General features: G+C 37.6%; 1 protein-coding gene and 1 long non-coding RNA gene across 5 annotated transcripts in view; both read right to left on the reverse strand.

Moving 5' to 3' along the window:
• LOC5568922 (GTPase-activating protein CdGAPr) overlaps nucleotides 1–9,902 on the reverse strand; it is a 203,000-nt gene extending 193,098 nt beyond the window's left edge. Inside the window, exons 1-2 of one of the 4 annotated variants that reach the window (XM_021847505.1) lie at nucleotides 9,672–9,902; nucleotides 8,651–8,907 (exon numbers count right to left, since the gene is read on the reverse strand). The gene's annotated coding sequence lies outside the window, so the exon portion shown is untranslated. Of the gene's footprint in view, nucleotides 1–8,650 lie in introns of all 4 variants that reach the window. The other 3 variants (XM_021847504.1, XM_021847503.1, XM_021847506.1) reach the window with 3 other exon arrangements.
• A 1,218-nt stretch (nucleotides 9,903–11,120) lies between these two features.
• LOC110676032 lies at nucleotides 11,121–11,836 on the reverse strand. Its single transcript, XR_002500016.1, has 3 exons — nucleotides 11,498–11,836; nucleotides 11,374–11,434; nucleotides 11,121–11,312 (listed from the first exon to the last, which is right to left on the reverse strand). It is a non-coding gene; the product is annotated as an uncharacterized LOC110676032 (long non-coding RNA).
• Nucleotides 11,837–13,645: the final 1,809 nt, after the last annotated feature.

The following is a 13,645-nucleotide window of genomic DNA, read 5'->3' on the forward strand; positions in this document are numbered from 1 at the left end:
ACATTTGTACAGAGATAGCTTCACTCTCATATCATATCATCCCAGGATTTCTTTCCTTCTTAAGAATTATCAAAGAGACATCGAAATCCCATCGACCTCAACTGACAATGCGAGATCTGTGCACGTGTATCGAAACGATTGGATAATGTGTTATTGAATTTGACATCCTTTCCCGAAACCGTACAGCTTCATAGCTCCAATGTGTGTCACAGTGGGAAAAAGACAAGCTTCATACTAGGTCGCACCGAATTGCATAATGGGCAAGAGCCCAGCAAACCCGAAACTGTCGGTTTTCACGCGGAAGAAGGGAATGCGCACAAATGTGCAACAGATGTGCTGTAATGTGTTTTTGATTTTTATGTTTTTTTTTCTCCTTTGCCTTGCAGTGCCTGGATGATGATTATAGGGTGACATGGTAGAGGAAGATGTGAGAATTTCCGGAACAGTCGAAGTCAGATCAATCAAGTTTTATTCGTCAATATGACAAATATTTGGTCATCCCAAGTAACCATTCTGCTCAAGCTGCAATTTATAAAAGGTGTACATACATACAGGTAAGCATTAATGTACAACTAAAGTCGATTTAAAGTGGTAAAAAGGCCCACAAATGTCGTGTAATTGCTATAAATTACAAAATCAACAGGGCCCCACCAGCATCACTGCCTCTGTATTCGTTTTCAATTTGAGAATTTTCAAAAGCAGTTTTTTTAGTTCAAAATCATAAAAGTTACATGAAAATTCGAAATTTTGTAAAAAAAATCATTTTTCTCGAAATTGCTCAATGATATACATACAGTCGACTCTTCATAACTCGATATTCAGGGGCCATCGACTTATAGAAAACACCGACATATAAAATAAAACAAAGGAAAAATTCGTTGTATTTTCAAAATTGTTATGATCACTTCTGTAAGAATGCAGAATAATTTTATTGAAAATATTTTTAGAACTATTTTTTTTTATTTTTTTTTTAGTTTGCTGAAAATTTCATGTTATTTTTACTGACAATCAATATATTTATTTTCATGTTTTCCAACTATCTTAACAACTTGCAAGTATTTATTCACTTCTAAACAAGAATTATTCCAAGTTTCCCCAGATAAGATGGATTTTTAAATTCGTATCGAGTCATAATTTACCTCTCACGTGACATTGACTAGTGTTGATATCGAGTTATGGAAATATCGACTAATGGAGAGCATATGGATGGAAATTTGAAAAGACCGAAATACAGAATATCGTGTTGTGGACTGACATATTAAATTATTTTATTTATACTTACTTACTTATTTGGCTTTACATCAATTATCTTGATAAAGCCTCGCCAACAATATTTCGCCAATTCCCTCGGTTCATGGCCGCTTCTCTCCATCCTCGCCTGTGACCCACGCTCTCCAGGTCCTGGTGTACCTGATCAATCCACCTAGCTCGCTGCGCCCCACGCCTTCTTGTTCCGACCGGATTCGTGGCGAACACCATCTTTACAGGGTTGTTGTCCGGCATTCTTGCAACATGCCCTGCCCAGCGTATCCTTCCAGCTTTAGCTACCTTCACGATACTGGGTTCGCCGTAGAGTTGAGCGAGCTCGTGGTTCATCCTTCGCCGCCACACGCCGTTCTCCTGCACGCCGCCGAAGATCGTCCTTAGCACTCGGCGTTCGAAAACCCCAAGAGCTTGCAAGTCCTCCTCGAGCATAGTCCACGCCTCATGCCCATAGAGGACTACCGGTCTTATGAGCGTTTTGTACATCGTGCATTTGGTGCGGGGGTGAATCTTTCTTGACCGCAGTTTCTTCTGGAGCCCATAGTAGGCACGACTTCCGCTGATGATGCGCCTTCGTATTTCCCGACTAACATTGTTGTCAGCCGTCAACAAGGATCCGAGGTAGACGAACTCGTCCACCACCTCGAAGGTATCCCCGTCTATCGTAACACTGCTTCCTAGGCGGGTCCTGTCGCGCTCAGTTCCGCCAACCAGCATGTACTTTGTTTTCGACGCATTCACCATTAGCCCGACTCTTGTTGATTCGCGTTTCAGGCGGGTGAACAAATCTGCCACCGTTTCAAATTTTCTCCCAATAATATCCATGTCGTCCGCGAAGCAAACAAATATTTTATTTATATTTATATTTATTATGTAAATTTGTGATAGAAGTACTTTTTTACCAAAAAATTCGACGCGATCTAAAAAAGTTTGAGGGAATGAATGAGCTAGCTGAAGTCAAACAGCTAAATTTTAAACAGCAATTATGAGCACATATATTCGGTTGTTTCCCAAAAATTGTAGAATTTTGTGAAATGTTTTAAAAAACCGTACGTGTTGCGAAAATTCTGAAAATGCATTCTGAATGAGTAGACTAAATTTCATTGAATAGGGTCCTAAAGCTCTGTCCCAATTTCAGTAGCAAATCCCAAGTTCAGGCCAAAACACATGTTTAATCAATGTTTAAATACTTTTCGTTTATTTAAGTCCAAAAAATATTGCTTTCCTATTTTTGTGATTTTGTTGACTCATTTTTTTGGGTGTATTCTGTTTTCCATGTCCCTTCCATAATGTCAGATAAAAACAAGTTTTAGGACCCTATTCATTACAAATGGTCAAAATACATGAAATTTCGTAACTTCAGCAGATTAACGATGTCCACTTGATCAAGGTATACCTGTATATCATAGTTAGATTTCCAATCCAACATTAAGGGTTAGTAGCGACTCAGTTTCTGAAGGAATTTTAAAAGGTGGTCTTTAAAGAGGCTAAACAAGAGCCAAAGAGGAACAATAAGAGCCCAACACAGAAGATGTTAACGGCGATTCCCTAACCTCAAAACAAGCAGTCCAACGGATAGATAATCATGAATTTTTAGCTACAAATTTGCCTCTATCAATAAGAGAGCTACCGTTTTTACTCATAATCCGAACTTTTAAGGCCAACAGTGACTTCAAATGCATCTGACAGGCTTAAATAAGTTGATATTTGTAAAAATTCCAATATTCCCGCTAAGTCAAACTGTTAGTTGTTGGGTGTACCGATAAAAAGGTTTGTTTAAACCTGTTCAGTATTGTTTTTTACGTAAAAGTGTAGAACAACATTTTGATTCGAATGCCGAACACTGTGTTCATTCTGTCTCGTATTCCGAACACCTTGATTCAAATTTCGAACATTACGAATTAATCGTGTTCAAATGGATAATTTCGCAAATAAATTTATCAGAGCTGGTTCTACAGGTCTCGAACTAGATAATCATAACTTCTCCCGAGGTATAAAATGGCGGTAAAATTGAATTGCAATTGACTACTATTTTCTTGTAATTTGATGACTTATTTCAGCGAAAGATTTCAAGCAAACCTTTATACAAAAACTGAGAGTTCGGAATATGAGTCTGTTTGGAATTTGAGACAAAACGGTACTTGAAATGACAAATCCAATTAAATGCAAAATGTTTTGAATCCTAAACTAATTAGCCCGGCAAAAGTTCAATTGATAACCAGCAGGCCGATTTATGATGCAAACTAATCGAAGAAAGAATCATTCAATTTCGTTGACCTGTTCTCAAGCCAATTCGTGACATACAAACACCATTCCATTTTTATGGATATGCTGAAATTAACCTTTTTAGAGTCGTTGAACAGGTCAAAAGTGAGGTTACGAGTCGTCATTGGATGCAGGGAATACGCTAAGAGGCTTTTTAATAGAGATTGTACACATTTGTTTTCATAATCGAACAAGACATTTCTCTGGATTCACTTTTGTGAATATCTCTGGGGATTCTATAACTAGTATTTTTCATGATATTATTCGGAAATATCATAAGGAGTTAATCAATGTGTCAGGTGTGTCAATGTGGTTTCTATTTCTATTCAGCTAGTTATTCCCTTACGAATCCCTCAATGATTCTTGTTCAGGATACCTTTAAGAGTTGGCCCAGGATTCTTTCTGAGAATACTTGCAGAAATTACTTCTGAGATTCAACGAAATACTCTTCCAGAAATTTATTCTTAAGACGAAGATGGCTGTCATTGAAATTTGTAATGGGAATCTATTATTATGATCAATTGACTTCTTCTTCTTCTTCTTTCTGGCGTTACGTCCCCACTGGGACAGAGCCTGCTTCTCAGCTTAGAGTTCTTATGAGCACTTCCACAGTTATTAACTGAGAACTTACTATGCCAATGACCATTTTGCATGCGTATATCGTGTGGCAGGTACGAAGATACTCTATACCCTGGGAAGTCGAGAAAATTTACAACCCGAAAAGATCCTCGACCGGTGGGATTCGAACCCACGACCCTCAGCTTGGTCTTGCTGAATAGCAGCGCGTTTACCGCTACGGCTATCTGGGCCCCTAATTGACTTATAGATTGCAATTTAATGAAAGTCTGTTGGTTTTGCACTTACATAGCTGAAAAAGTATCAGCAGACTTTCTGCAAGTGAGCACAAGTAATGATACTTTTCTCAACCAATATTACATAGGGTAAATTATGGCTTTGGCACCCTGAGGGTATTTCCGGCAGCACTAACTTATTGTCATTGTTACAATTTATCAATGGAACAAGAGTTACCTTCAATTTACTCAGCATATTCCTTGAATAATGAAATCAATGCTTACAAAATTTTCGTCAATCGTGGGTTGCCGAATATAACAACACAAGAACTCACTATTTTGTAAGGTCCATTTCTCCGCTCCACTTAAGCAATATCAAACCCTTGCTTTGTTTATCGAAGAAATCGAAAATTCTTAATTTTTATGCTTCAAATTCAGAAATTGAAATTTTTGCACTTTGTTTTCCAATCACTTTTTATGACTGGAGCAGAAATTTCTTCAGGGGCCTTCCTTAGCCGAGTGGTTAGAGTCCGCGGCTACGAAGCAAAGCCATGCTGAAGGTATCTGGGTTCGGTACATTCATTGCGCTTCTTGACTTTTGAACAGTTAAATGAAGTTGAATCGAGCTTAGTACCTCAACTATTGAAATATTTACCCTTTTTCCAGTGAATGAACCATTTTGTTTTAAAGGTTTTTAAATACTCTAAGGACTTATTCCAGAATTAATCTAAGCCTATCTTCTGAAATATCAAATCTGATACATTTGGTCGAAAGACATTTGGTCGAATGACATTTAGTCGAATGACGTTTGGTCGAAAGTACATTTGGACGAACGGCCATTTCGTCGAATGGACATTTGGTCGATAAGGTTTAGTTGCAACAGAAAGCATATTATAGCATTTTACCGTCAATACAAGATTGATTGAGTATTTGAAAAAATATCAGCCAGTTTACCGAAAATCTATATGCGATTAGCAAAATTTTGTTATTAAAATTGATGGACGCTCTTTCCAATTGATCAACCTCTTGCATTTTAGACGTTTCATGCTGCTTTTTCGTTCAGGCATGTTCTGCGATTTGAGATAAGCTGATCTTAAATGGAAACAAGCTAATTCATAGAATTAGCACAATTTTCATTTTAATAATTCAAAGCTTCTACTGGAAACTCTGTTATTCACCCGAGAACATCAACACTGTCAACAAAGCCATATATTTGCTCGTGGAATGTTGTTAAGCTGAATGTCACAATACAATAAGACAGTTGGCCATACGTAGAGTTACCGACACCTATCATTCACTTCATCCTAAAGATTTTCCTTAAAGCAATTTTATCCTGCCGTTTCAATTCTGATTTCCGTATTTAAAAATCCTACCTACGTCCGTGAGCTGCAAGACCCGGAATTTAAAGAAATATCACGAGCACTCTCTCCAAATGCTTCCATCAGATGAAGATTAGCAGTTTATTACGGAGAACGATGACATTTCAAAAGAATAATAAACAAAAACACATGTTAACATAGTTGAGTAAAAAAATAGCTTGTTGAGCAGTTTTTCAAAAAATGATGATACAGTAATCTCTCCCTTACTCGATATTGAAGGGACCATCGAGTTAGGGAGGTATCGAGTTACAGAACACAAAATCAATGCAACTGCGATCCAAGGGACCATCGAGGTAGCCATGAAAACCAACTTTTACTATGGTTCTCTAACTCGATATCGAGATACGAAATATCGAGTAAGGGAGAGATGACTGTATTTCAAAAGAATAATAAATTCCCTAGAGCTAAATATTTCAGTCAATGTACATTTGAATATTGATTGAAATCTTAGATTTTGGCAGAACTTCAAATTACAAATAAAATAATACATAAAATGTCCCATTTTTTATTTAACAATATCAGATCATTAAAATAAATACGTTATTTTATTCAACAACATCAGATTATTTAAAAAAATACGTTATCTATCAACTTTGCAAAATTTACAAAACAATGATCAATCTTACCAAATGATCTTTCAATAAATGATTTCAAAATAAGCTTTCAACCAGATTTTCGTTGAACTAAACGACATTCGATAAAAATAAATGTTCTAAAGCCATTCGACCAAATGTCATTCGACGAAAAGTCCTAAAGCCATCCAGCAAATGAACCATTTTGTTTCTAAGGTTTTTAAAAACTCTAAGGACTTATTCAAGAATTAATCATAGCTTATCTTCCGAAACAACTTTAAGATTTCTCTAGGATTTGTTTTTTTTATCTTTTTCATAAATTCTATTTCAACTTATTCTACAAAGCTTAGTGACATTTGAATGCGCCAACACTCGCATACGCTCGTCATACCGTGACCTGCTCTAATTCCGTGTGTTGCCTAATACCGTGTATTTGGGAATTATGTGGATTTCTAGCATATTACATTATTTATTTTTCTCAATGATTGTCACAAACGTTGGCACATTAAGTAGTATTTAGAAAGCCATGACAAACTTGAACTAAAGTTGCATACACAAACAAACAAAAATAATGTATGAATGTAATTGCCTGGTGCCAACACACGGTATTAGGGCACGGTTGCTTATGTGTTCCAAATACCGTGTTGCAGTTATAATTCCAAAATGGCGAAGTGAATATATATTTTATTTTCCGAATCAATCATGCAAACCTCAATACATTGTTTGATAGAAAAGTTTTATTTTTGATGCGCTTCGTTCGTTTAATTGAGAGATGTTTCAAAATGTGACCCGGCAGTCGGGGTCAGATGCACGGTATTTGGAATACTGGTATGTTTAACAACATCATCTGTAACTATGGTTAAAATTTTCAAAATGGTTCAAATCATATTTTTTATGCAAAATATGTAAAACGGTCTACTATATAAAACATGGAAGACTTGAAAATAATCATACGTTATGTTTATATGATCGATTGAAACTTCAGTTTTTTTAACCTCACGGTAATAGAGCATGTCACGGTACATAGTTTGTTTTTGAGCTTTCCAGACTTATCAAAATGCACATGGAAATATTATACAATATGAAACCTAGATTCTGTTTTCTGATTTAGACTGAGTGCATATTGTTTTCCTCTGAGTTCCACAACACTAGGGTACTTACACCACTGAGCGTGATAACCACTATGAATTCATCTATTTTATCTTTTTAAACTTCTTTGGCATATCCTGCAAAATTTTCTTTCACAATTTTTTTTGACGATTTCAACCAGGAATCTCACCAACGATTCCTGAAGATAATGCCAGAAAATATTTCCAAGCTGCATTTAGAGAATCTTCCGAAAAATCCTGAATGCATTGCGCAAATAATTCAACCAGGAACGTTTTCAAAAATTTCTACTTTTTTGAGAATTAAAATAAGGAATGCTTTAAGTGAATTGAGAGCATAATTATCGATAAGAAAAAAAAAACAAACGAAACCCTGGATAACATGCTCAAGTTTTTTATTCTGTAAGAATCTCCAAAAATAAAACTCGAGAGGAGCCGCTGGAAAAAGTAGAATGGGAACAATTCAAATCAACAGTTTGGAGAATCCATGGAATTTTTACTAGAGACTTTTCTGGAGAAATCTTTAGAGTAGTCCTCTTACAGTAATCCTGAAATGAAATGCTGAGGAAGGATAGAAGAGAAAAGAGATTTCTAGTGTAAGTTTTTGGATAAACTTCATTTTCTCAGAATACTCACTGGAAAAATACTTCAGCAGTTTTAGAGTGAAACTACGTGGGAATGAATGAAAGAAACGTCTGATTAAAAAAATCATTATAGATTAAAGAAAAAAGAAAAAGAAAAAAAAGTAGGATTTCCTGGGAAAACAACTAAACAAGTTTCTTAACACTCTGGAATAACTCTTTGTAAGATCGTCTGAGAGATTTACTGTAGAAAAATTTGGAAGATATTCTAACAAACAAGTGGAAGAGCAATCGGATGAAGCTTTGCAAGAACTTCTCAAACCGAAAAAAAACATATGAAAATGACCGAAGAAATAACATAAAAAATCGGCGTAGGAACTACCTACATGAGGAATTTATGTAGGGGTTCTTGTAAAAACCTTCAACGTAATTCTTTAAAAACTTGGGAAATTCATTGAAAGAACACTGTAGTTACTGCAGATCCGCAAGTAGAAGAAAATAGTGACTTTAAGAGACTATTTTGCTGAAACAGATTTGAGAGACCTTTCAGTAAAAAAGAGACTTTTTAGAGGCTTGCATGTAAATAGAGACCGAGTCTCTAAAAAGAGACCTGCAGCCAATCATGTGCTTAAAAACTGAGAAAGGCTTGATGTTCAAATTATGCCTATAGGTAATCAGAGTTTCCACACCTACCTTTTATTGCTCCAATCAATTGCACTTCTCCAATTCTTGTAGATTTGTATGTTCTCCCGCTGGTTGCCACTTGACTCTTCGCTACAAAACTAACAAGACGATCACACCAACATGCAGGTTCCGATCTAATCCGAAAATCTTGGCTTTACTGCGTATCACAACTTCCACCCAGAGGCGCACCCAAAGTGAAAATTTCCTTTCAGCTCCCCAAACTCACTAAACTAGTAGAATACGGGTTAGTTCCCGAGTATAAGTCGCTGCAAATCGGAAAGACAGCTTAGCTTAGCTCCCAACAATGCTTCCCCAATCATCCAGCAATCAACACGCACCAGAAAGGCCAGAATTTCCTGCCGCTCCTCGCTCACTTCACTTCACTGCGCCACTTCACCTCTCGTGGGGCGTCTATTTTTACCGAGCAGGAGAAACATCCATCGCATCCATCCGCAGAGTGAAAATTTTCCCCACAATACGCACTCTAGCAGCACACACCTATTTTCCGGCCCCAAGTTCCACTCGTATCAGAAGTAGAAACGTTCTGTGGCTGAATGTGTGAAACTGAAACTTTTCTCCACTTTCACTCGGTGACTGCCGTTCTCGGCTTATACCCCGGGCGAGATTTGCAACCGATCGAACACCACTGGGGCCATTTCTTTCGCGATGATTGGGTGTTAATTTTAAATTCCACTTCTCAGAGCACTCATCCGTTTTAATTTCTTCTTCACAAACATCTGTTCCGAAGGAACTGCCTTTGTTTTTCACGAAAATTCACCAAACAGAGCAAGAATTAGGACTGGGCATTGTAGAATATTGATCACAGAAAAAGAACAGAATGCAATCCGATAAATTCGTCACACTTCTACGAACATCACCCAATTGGATGGCTTTGAATTGAATTGATTTCCGTCCACCAGTGAAAATCCAAATTTTACAGCCGAATTTTCCCCTTGTTGCGTAGGAACACTGCGGCAATTTTTTCTTTGATGATGATGGTTGTCAATCGCGGACATTCACACCTACCTACTTCGGTTCAACACGACAAAATTCACGCAAGTTTTGTTTCGATTCTCGTTTAAAAAACACTTCACTGAGTTCTTCTCGGCAGAACATCAATTAAAAAACCACATCACACACATAAAAAACACTAGAATTTAGATTTGCATTCGCCAGTAGCAGCAGAGCCACGGAAATACGCGACCGTCCATCTTGAAAATATTTACACAACTCAACGGAGGAACCGAGAGACGATGACAGCGACCGACAGACTGTCCAAGAGCTGCATCATGCACCACCAGCAAAATCTAGACACGAGAGGGTTAAATGCATTTCTCTCACGCGCTCTCTCCGCTCTGATCATACGCTTAAACTGTATCATACAAACAACGAACAACAGACTTTTATACAAAGGCTTGTCGAATTCCACAAATACCGAATAATTGAAGTAAAAATAATATTCAGATGAAGACAACAATAAACATGTAAGAATTCTGCAGTTTCATATGTTTCTAAGCATATCACAATCGATTTTGTTTGTGTGACATGAATAGAGGAGAATTTTGTGCATCTCATAACACTATGTGAGTGAAAAAGGTTGTGCGTGAAGGCGCTCTCCAGAAAGCAGTGTTGCCACAAAGGCAGAAAAGAATCAAAAATCACGTCTTGTTTTTTCACCGATTCGCTTGACTTTTAAATGAAATTTGACAGTTCGATAGTTATAGTCCATTTTACGAAACAACACTGATGATATTGCTGTTACTTTCTAACGATACGATACCATCTTCTGTCAAAATTCCATTCATAAAATAAGCGATCATCTGTTCAAAAACGTCTCGTAAAATGTACTACGCCTCATCATGGGCGTAAATTGCCATCAGACTTGAGGGGGGCCATGGCCGTGCACGGCACCTTCTCATGAGAGATAAAAGTCGTAAAGGATTTAGATAACCCGCATAATCATGAACCATATTAGCACTGTTTCCAATATTGTCTACAACTACTCCAAACAATATCTGAACCATTCCGAACAACATCCAGAGTAACAATATACCCACAGTACCACAGACTGTTTTGCCAGTATGGGAAACGGTAATCAGCCAAATAACAATGTGGGGAATAGGCGATTAAGTTATGTAACCATAAAAAATCGTCGATTTCGTCGAACAAAATTTTTCGTTTACCGTTCATCAGATGGTAGACATACTATCCATTTTTCACTCAATCTACCACAAAAGATACAGTTCTAGAATTGTAAAACAATATATTTTGAATAAAAACGTTTACAATTTGTGAAATTATTGGATTATTGTAGTCAACGGTTTATTAACCCTATGCCATTCTATTTTTTTTTCCTATTCATAATAATGAAACAAGTCAATTCGTGTATCTACGAACAAATGTTGTATTTATATGTTCAAATATTAATATTGCATTGACTAAGTTAAACAATATTAAATCAATCATAATCGATCTCGTCCTAATCAGCGGTAAGGATTCCGACCAACACCTTTAGCTCGATTGTATTTTGTCTGTGGGCTACTCCAGAAACTTTATTTCCGCTGAAAGTTGCGAAACAGGTTCAAGTTGAATTCAGCGCCTAGATTCAGCATTGGGGGTGATATTCTGGTTCCACGATCCTTCGGCGCTGTTGAAACATCTTTCAGAAACTCTTAAAAAGAAAAAGAACATTGTCAACTCTGACTTCGATGAAAAATAATAATAACACTTACCTGTAGATATGTTGCAGCACCACTCTGAAGTCCTAAGAAGTATGCATTCCTTATTTCACTTCTGAAAACACAGAAACCAAATTAAGTACGTTTTTTTTGAGCAATTTAACATGAAATATCTTACCAAACAAGTTTCGACACTCGATTCGCAGAAATGAACACAAATATGGCAGTTTGACTGGTGAAAAATTTTCTCCGATTTCACAAAACGCACACAAGTGCAATATAACTACTCCGCGTACGGTATGTTTACTACCAAACCATAAGACTTCAATGTATGTGTGACAACTTTTCATGATACTAAACAGTATGCAATCATATTTGAATGTTTTGCCAAATTGTAACCATTTCCGATATAACCCGCGTAAGTTTAGAAATAGTTGATTTATTCATAGTTTCCAAATATGGACTATATGGAACTGATTGATAGCAATTAGCTATACGGTAACCGTTAGCGATACAGTAGATGTAGCGTGAGATACAGTACAAAACCGAAATATATTTTTAGTAACACAATTAAGCCACAATATTGGAAGCAGTTAACGTATGATTTATGATTTAAATGTTGTTTGGAAAATTTGCCAAAGCGTTTTTTGCTATGCGGGAAGTTATCAATGCTTGTTTCGATAATATTTGTGAACTGATTATAGTGGTACACTTTCATAAAGAGGTAAATCAAAATCTAAAAACCGTCCAAAACCGATTGATCAACCTTTTTAGATACCACATGTCACTTTTATAAAAAAAAAAATAGTAAACGTATTTAAAAATCTTTTTTTTCGTTTTATATTGCCAAGATGGCGTACATATATTGAATAGAATACAAGGATTTAATAGCACACTATATGGTGTCCCAGAAAGTATGGGCACGACTTTGATAATGAAAATTATGGTACTTTTCCAAACAATCAAATATTTTTATATTCTTGTATTTTTCTATACTCTATTTCAACGAGCATCTGTGATAAATTTGTTTGAAAATCGTTTATATTGAAAATTTTGATTTTAGAAAATCAATTCTTATCTGGTCAACTCACTTGAAATTGTGCTGAAATGTACCGAGTGATGGAATATGCAATGCTGTTTCCTCTCCGTGCAGTATTCGGTGAGTGGTAACCAAGGTGGCAACCCTGAATGCTACCCACTGCACCGTCGAGCGAGCGCGCCAAAAGCGCATCATTGAGAAGGAGAAGGCAAAGCAACAGTGCAAAGTACAGTTGATTTTTTCATTCATCCGTTTATATTCAACCCGAACAGAAGTGTATTAAAGTTTATCTCGTTTCATTCACACAAGTGTTTCATTCCTTGTCCGGTTCCTTTTCTTCGGTGTTTCGCTTCCGTTGTGCCGTGTCCACCTCTGCCCAACAGGTAATGGTCCCAGAGGAAATCCGAAATTTAATTTCCGGATAGTTTAGGAAGAAAGTGTGAGAAACTGTTTTCCTGTTTCGGGTGTTCGCGCCGCGTGTGATTGGATTTTGTTTCCTGCTGTGGTGATTCAGTTTGGGAGAACAAAATGGCGGAGCCGAACAAATTCGCGTTTGCCAGGTTGAGCAACCACAACTGGCAGATCTGGAAGTTCCGGATGGAGATGCTTCTGACCAGGGAGGAGCTCTGGTATGTGGTGGGCGATGTGAAGCCGGAGCCGGTTACCGATCAGTGGACGAAAGACGACCGGAAAGCTCGTGCCACCATCGGTTTATGTATCGAGGACAATCAGTTCGGTTTAGTGAAAAACGCGGACAGTGCTAAAGCTTTCTGGGATGAGTTGAAAGCATACCACGAAAAGAACACGGTTACGTCGCGTGTGTCTTTATTGAAAAAGCTTTGCAGTGTGAACCTCGCAGAAGATGGTGATCTCGAGTGCCATTTGGTAGTTTTGGAAGATTTATTCGACCGTTTGTCGAATGCGGGGCAACCGCTGGAAGAGTCGCTGCGGATCGCGATGATCCTGCGCAGCTTGCCCGACTCCTACGGAACATTGGTGACGGCCCTAGAGAGTCGTGCCGATGCCGATATCACCATGCAACTGGTAAAATCGAAGCTACTGGATGAATTCGAGAGGCGGAAGGAACGATCCGGTGATTCGTTTGATATGAAAGCGATGAAAAGTGCAATGCAAAGTGTGGGTGGTGTTTCACAACGAGTGTGCTATTTCTGCAACAAGCCTGGCCATGTGCGTCGGAATTGCCGGCTTTATCTGGCGAAGCAGAAAAGCGGCGAAGACGAGAAGAAGCCAGAAGAAAAATCGAGCGGCAGGCAAAATGCGAAGAAA

This window comes from Aedes aegypti, chromosome 2 (assembly GCF_002204515.2).
Source record: "Aedes aegypti strain LVP_AGWG chromosome 2, AaegL5.0 Primary Assembly, whole genome shotgun sequence".
NCBI classification, from domain to species: domain Eukaryota; kingdom Metazoa; phylum Arthropoda; class Insecta; order Diptera; family Culicidae; genus Aedes; species Aedes aegypti.